We start from the raw sequence: 7,791 nt of genomic DNA, 5'->3' as shown, positions 1-7,791 counted from the left end.
TCCCAAAAGCAAAAGTCTGGGACCAGATGGCTTCACTAGTGAATTCTACCAACCTTCAAAGAGGATCTAATACTAATCCTGCTCAAACTCTTCCAAAAAATTAAAGAAGAGACAATACTCCCTAACTCATTTTATGAGGCCAACATTACCCTGATACCAAAACCTGGTAAGGACAACACAAAAAAAGAAAACTACAGACCAATATCTCTGATGAATACAGATGCAAAAATCCTAAACAAAATTCTAGCAAATCGAATACAACAATGCATTAAAAAGATTATTCATCACGACCAAGTGGGGTTCAGCCCCGGGGCACAAGGATGGGTCAACATCCGCAAATCCATCAATGTGATACATCATATAAACGAAATAAAGGACAAAAATCATATGATTATACCAATTGATGCAGAAAAAGCATTTGACAAGATACAACATCCATTTATGATTAAAACACTTAATAAAATAGGTATAGAAGGTAAATACCTTAACATAATAAAGGCCATATATGACAAACCCTCAGCTAATCTCATAATTAACGGTGAAAAACTGAAGCCCTTTGCTCTACGTTCAGGAACACGACAGGGCTGTCCCCTATCACCTCTGCTTTTCAACATAGTGTTGGAAGTCCTTGCCAGAGCAATCAGGCAAGAGAAAGAAATAAAAGGCATCCAAATTGGGAATGAAGAAGTTAAATTATCACTCTTTGCAGATGACATGATGCTATATGTAGAAAACCCTAAAGACTCCACCAAAAAGCTATTAGAAACAATCAACGAATACAGTAAAGTTGCTGGCTACAAAATCAACGTACGAAAGTCCATTGCATTCCTATATACTAACAATGAAATCTCAGAAAAAGAAATACAAAAAACAATTGCTTTTGCAATTGCAGCAAAAAGAATAAAATACCTAGGAATAAACTTAACCAAGGATGTGAAGGACCTATATGCTGAAAACTATAAGACATTTTTGAAAGAAATTGAAGAAGACACAAAGAGATGGAAAGACATTCCATGCTCATGGATTGGAAGAATCAACATAGTTAAAATGGCCATATTACCCAAAGCAATATACAGATTTAATGCAATCCCCATCAAAATCCCAATGGCATTTTTTAAAGAAATAGAACAAAAAATCATCAGATTTGTTTGGAACCACAAAAGACCCCGAACAGCCAAAGCAATCTTAAGAAAAAAGAACAATAATGGAGGTATCACACTCTCTGACTTTAGCTTGTACTACAGGGCTACAATAATAAAAACAGCATGGTATTGGCAGAAAAACAGACACATAGACCAATGGAATAGAATTGAGAACCCAGAAATAAAACCACATAAATACGGACAGATAATTTTTGACAAAGAAGCTAAGAACATATAATGGGGGAAAGACAGCTTCTTCAATAAATGGTGCTGGGAGAATTGGATAGCCACGTGCAAAAGAATGAAACTGGACTGCTATCTGTCATGTATCAAAATTAATTCAAAATGGATCAAAGACTTAAGCATAAGACCTGACACAATAAACTGCATAGAAGAAAACATAGGTACTAAACTTATGGACCTTGGGTTCAAAGAGCATTTTATGAATTTGACTCCAAAGGCAATGGAAGTAAAAGCTAAAATAAACGAATGGGACTATATGAAACTTAAACGCTTCTGCACAGCAAAAGAAACCATTGACAAAATAAAGAGGCCACCAACTGAATGGGAGAAAATTTTTGCAAACAGTGCCTCCGATAAGGGGCTAATATCCAAAATATACAAGGAACTCATGCAACTCAACAACAAAAAAACAAACAACCCAATTGAAAAATGGGCAGAGGACCTGAAGAGACATTTCTCCAAAGAGGACATACAAATGGCAAATAGACATATGAAAAAATGCTCAACATCACTAATCATCAGAGAAATGCAAGTAAAAACCACAATGAGATATCACCTCACCCCAGTCAGAATGGGTATCATCAACAAGACAAATAGTAGCAAGTGTTGGGGAGGCTGTGGAGAAAAAGGAACCCTCATACACTGTTGGTGGGAATGCAGACTGGTGCCGCAGCTATGGAAGGCAGTGTGGAGGTTCCTCAAGAATAGAATTACCATATGACCCAGCAATCCCTCTCCTGGGTATCTACCCAAAACATCTTAAAACATTTATCCATAAAGACACGTGTGCTCCAAAGTTCATTGCAGCTTTGTGTACGGTGGCCAAGGCATGGAAACAACCAAAATGTCCTTCGATAGATGAATGGATAAAGAAGTTGTGGTATATATACACAATGGAATACTATTCGGCGGTAAGAAAAGATGATATAGGAACATTTGTGACAACATGGATGGATCTTGAGAGTATAATGCTAAGTGAAATAAGTCATACAGAAAAAGCAGAGAACCATATGATTTCACTGATATGTGGTATATAAACCAAAAACAAAAGAAGAAGACAAATGAGAAACAAAAACTCATAGACACAGACAATAGTTTACTGATTACCAGAGGGTAAGGGGGTGGGGGGTGGGAGACAAGGGTAAGGGGGATCAAACATATGGTGATGGAAGGAGAACTGCCTCTGGATGGTGAACACACAATGGAATTTATAGATGATGTAATACAGAATTGTACACCTGAAATCTATGTAATTTTACTAACAATTGTCACCCCAATAAATTTAAAAAAAAAAAGGCTATAATGAGACAAAGAAGGATTGAGTAATCCCACTTCTGTGTATTTATCCTAAGAAACCTATACGCTACTTTGAGGGAATGTATTCGTCCATATGTTCACTGCAGCATTATTTATAATAGCTAACATCTGAAGGCAACCTGGGTGTCCCTGAATGTATGAATGGATAAAGAAGAGGTGGTACATATATACGATGGAATATTACTCAGCCATCAGAAAGAATGAAATCTTGCCATCTGCAACAACATGGATGGACCTAGAGGGTACTGTGCTGAGTGTAGTAAGTCAGACAGCAAAAGACAAATGTGATATGATTTCACATCTAAGTGGAATCTAAAGAACAAAATAAACAAATGAAACAGAAACAAATAGAGGCAGAGAACATTTTGATGGTTGTCAGATGGGAGGGGGTTGGGGGTGTGTGAAAAAGGGGAAGGGATTAAGAAGTACAAATTGTTACACAGTAGTCATGGGGGTGTAGGTTATAGCATAAGGAATATAGATAATAATATTGTAATAAATATGTATGGTGTTACACAGGTACTAAATCTATCAGGGTGATAGATGGGAGGGTTGTTGGGGTCAGGATGAAAAAGGTGAAGGGATTAAGAAATGCAAATTGGAATTTACAAAATAGTCAATGGAATGTAAAGTAAAGCATATGGAATACAATCAGTAATATGGTAATAACTATGACTAGTGCTAGGTGGGTGCTAGACTAGTCAGTGTGATCACTTCTTAAATTATAGAAGTGTCTAGCCGCTATGCTATACACCTGATGTAACGTACAGCATAGGGAATACAGCCAATAATATTGTGACAGCATGTTACGGTGTCAGATGGTTGCTGGACTTATGGTGACCACTTCTTTAGGTATATACATGTTGAATAACTATGGTGTAGCCATGAAACTAATATAATATTGTATGTTAGCTATATTTTTAATAAAAAATTAAAACAAAAAAGAAAGAAGGGAGCATGAGGACAACCACATGCTCATGACAAGACTGTCACCAGGCTCTGAAAGAGGGAGCAGGGCAGGCAGGCATGGGGCTCAGGAACAGATATTTCATCACTCCCAAGTTTGCCGAGGGTTGTGCCCAGGACATTTAATTGAGTACAGTACTTTTTTTTTTTTTTTTTTTTTTTTAACCTGAATATGTTGGAGCTAGTTTCCTGGGGGATTCATCAGTTGAGGTATCTTAGATCTTTGGCTGTGAGCCATAAAATGCACTTGACCTGAGTATGATATAAATACCTTCCACTCCATTGATGTATTGATTTGTTTTCACTTAGCCGTCTCTAGGTACTATACACATCCATACCCCAGCCTAAGTTCCCAGAGCGCACAGGCTGACTTAGAGAAATTCTTTGAATAATATAAGAGCCCAAAGAGGGACAGACTTCAGATTTATCTAGTACCTAAAATGTATCAGGTATTTAAATATTAAGCTTATCTGATCTTCAGCATATTTAACAAATAAGGAAACTGAGTCTCAGGTTACACAGGTAACGTGTAGTGTTATTTTCAAAAGCATTTCCTGCTGTCTATTGTTGGTGGGTTTGTCTCCTTAAAGTTCTAATATCCTTAAGACGGAGCCCTGAGCCTGCAGCGGACGCGCCTAGGGAAGGGAGGAGGAACACGCATCAGAGAATGAGAAGGAAGTACAAGGGGTGGGGGAGAACGGACATAAAAACTCCCAAAATAGACAGTTTGAAACTGAAATATGCTGAGTAATGTTGAATGTACAATTTCTATCTTTTTTCCTACGTCTGAGTAGGAATGGGAGCTAGAAACTAAGTTATTAATATTTTTCAAACGTATTTGATCACTACCCACAATAAATGCATTTGACATTATGACGAGTAAACACTGTGTGTGTGTGTTTGTGTGTGTGTGTGTGTGTGTGTGTGTGTGTGTACATACACACACACATAACTGAAACAATTTTCATGGAACAATACTTAGTCCTTGCCATATGCAAGAAAAACTATGTTATTTTATATTCTATTTCTTTTTTTTAAAATGATAGTTAAACCTATAAATTGATTTCATGACACATTAATGACTGCCAATCTTGGAAAAACAGAGTTATAGAAAAGTTATTTTTGACTCACCTAAATAACTTGTTCAAGGTCATGTAGTTTAAAGGGTGGATGTGGGATTTTCCCTGCAATTCTTGTGCTGAGTGTGAACAAGCCCCAGAGAGAAGTCCCACCTGCCAGTCAGGGGTACCCAAAATACAACCCGCCCATCTCGCAGACGTCCCTAGTTTATAGGGGATACACATACTACTACAGGGACCCCATCTGCTTTCAGCTACAAAATGTTTCTTCCTGGACAAGTTATGAAACTACAGAGCTGCAGGCAAAATCTGAAGAACTTTAACGAGGAATTATCAAAGAGAATACAAGAAAAGAATATTTTCCCCACTGTAAGGGAAACTTCCTATACAGGTGTACTTTCATTCAGGAGAAAAATATAACCTATATACCAAGTTCAAGGAGAATAGGAGGTAAAAAAGCTCTGTTCCCTCTGGTCCACCTCAACCCACACCAGCCAGCTACGTCTCCAATAGGATGAGAATGATGGGGAGCATTGAGCCAGGGGCAAAACAGAGGGTAATTCTCCCTCTACTGACTTGCTTCTCTACCTCCCCATGCTCTGCATCTTCTTGGCAACCTTTTCTCTTCCTTGTTTATCTTTCCCATTTCCCCCCTTGTCAGTTTTATTTTGGGGTGGTCTATAATGTTGAAGAAAAACAAAAAACTAAAAGCCTTCTCTTTCCATGAGGCAGCCGAGTGATACTTTTCCTAGGTTGAAAGGCTGGTTGCCCAGGAACCTGACTTCCCAAGCATCTCCTTTGATGAAGTTGGAGTCTTCGTCTTCAATACCCACACTCCTTTCCCTCTGGAGTATTTCTGGGCTGTGGTAATCCCTTTGGGGAAGGCTGAGGATAAACCTGGTCTGAAACTTTCCTGCTTCCTGTCATTTGTCTGGTCTGCTACCTCTCAGATTCCTTTCATTCCTCCCACTGGAACAGGGGGAAGGGTTGGCTGGATGAAATTGTTGATTCCTGATTTCCCAGCCCTGAGTGATCGGGCTGCTGCCCCTGTTTTCTCACTCAGGATTTCAGTTTCAATTGCTCTGGTCTTCGTGCAGTTTTTGGAACAAAATTAGCTCTTTCTTGCCTCAGAGCCTTTGCTTAGGCTACTCATCTTCCTGTAAAGCTCTTCCTTTGGTTCTTCACATAGTTAGTTCCCTGTCCTCCTTTGGGGCTCAGCTTAATATCATATTTTCATGGAGATTTTCCTCAATCATATCCTCTAAAATAGGTCTCCTTTGTTATCCTCTCTTGGGCCTTGGTTTCTTTCATGATACCAATCACAATTTGTTAATAGTGTACTGAACTGTCTTTGTTTCTGCCTCCTCCACTATAGCAAAAGCATCTAAAAGGCATAATCGATCCTATGAAGTGGACAGTGTTATCCCCTCTTATACATTAAGAAATCTAATTTGTCTTGTAATTAAGATACTGTTGGCAACCTTCAACAAAGCGAGTTCTTTGCCAGGCTCTTCTTTCTCTCCCACTAAAATCATTCACTCGATCATTTGTTCATTCACTCATCTAGTCAACAAATATTTACTGCGCACCTACTTAGTTATTTTGATCCAGAAACTGTGCTGCAATGGTGAACAAGGCAGTTCTTGCTTACTTCACTCTGTGTTGCAGCTGGCCAGAATGATTGTTCTCAAATGCATTTCTCTGCTAAAAATCTTCATAGCTTCCAAATGCTTTCTGTATGAAATCTAAGCTCTGTAGTAGAGGGAGCAGTGCAGGACCTCTGTGACCCAGCACCTCCTTCCGCCCCAACCACATGTGCTGAACTCCTCTCCTGCCCTAGGCTCTGCTGGGGAACCAACTACAGGAGCTCCTCTGAAAGAAAGGCAGGGAGCAACAACAAAGGTCCCTTGGGCTTGCTTTTTCTGTTTCTCTCTCTCTCTCTCTCTCTCTCTCTCACACACACACACACACAGCCTGGGACAATTACTTACAACAACGGTTTCTGGGTTGCTCATACAAAAATCTTAGCAGGTGTATTTCTCTGCTTGTTGGTCAGACAGCCTTTTGCTCCCACCTGCTGGGTCATCGGCTTTTTCTAATTGAGATCTCGGTCCCAGTGCAGCAGGCCAGGGGTTGAGCTGGCCCTGTAACTCGAGGGCAGGCTTCCATAAAGGAACCCCGCTTTGCCACGTCACCTTGTGGCCGGTCCTGTCAACAGTGGCATGAACTTTGCTCGCTCCAAGGATGCTAAATGTCTACCAAGTGCTAAAGAAGAGCATGTCAGAAGCTCCAAACCTAAGTTCTCTGTATCAGGAAGCTTTTCCTCTGGATGAGGCAGCGCCTTGAGACCCTGCCATATTAGAAGGGCCAGAGGGAAGAGAATTGAAGTCTTTGAAATTTGTAAATATTTATTCTTACTTTCAGTTCCACATCTCTTCTGAATTGGTGCTCTAGACCCTCATAAAATGGTCTCCTTTTCATTTTGTGCTACTTGTAGATTGCTTTTAATTTCTTGTTTTTCCCCCCTTGGGGAAATATCATGAACAAAAGACTAAGAGGGAAGGAATTTCTTCAGCTTTTCTGGAAACTTGTAGTGGCTTGTTTTCTAAATGTTTTATGCTTCAGTTTCTTCATCTATAAAATGGATAATTAGCAAAATTACTGAACCTTTGTCTTTCATAAAATGTCTTATAGGATAGGTGCTGTGCAAGTAACATGCTATGGGATGATAGCCTTTTGTTAGTGTTTATAAACATAATTTGAATTTTCCATTAATTGGAATTAATCCTGTTTATAAAGAAAGACCTTTCCAATTAAATCACTGGAGTGTGACTTAGGTGGCAGAAGCCTCATTTTGCTCTACTTCTTACAAAATGGGTTCCTACTCTATTTTAGGTAAATTCTTAATTTGCATCTTCTTTTGTCCAGTTTCAATGAAGAAGTCTCACCTTTTATGTCGTCTTTCTAAACATTCTTATTTATATTCAAAAACTTTATTCGATAGTATGCCTCTTCTCATTATTGAAAATCACTTTACAGCTGAA

The sequence above is a fragment of the Rhinolophus sinicus genome, chromosome 3, assembly GCF_057876585.1.
Source record: "Rhinolophus sinicus isolate RSI-liver-muscle chromosome 3, RSI-T2T, whole genome shotgun sequence".
Classification (NCBI taxonomy): Eukaryota; Metazoa; Chordata; class Mammalia; order Chiroptera; family Rhinolophidae; genus Rhinolophus; species Rhinolophus sinicus.
This window is presented reverse-complemented; position numbering follows the sequence as displayed.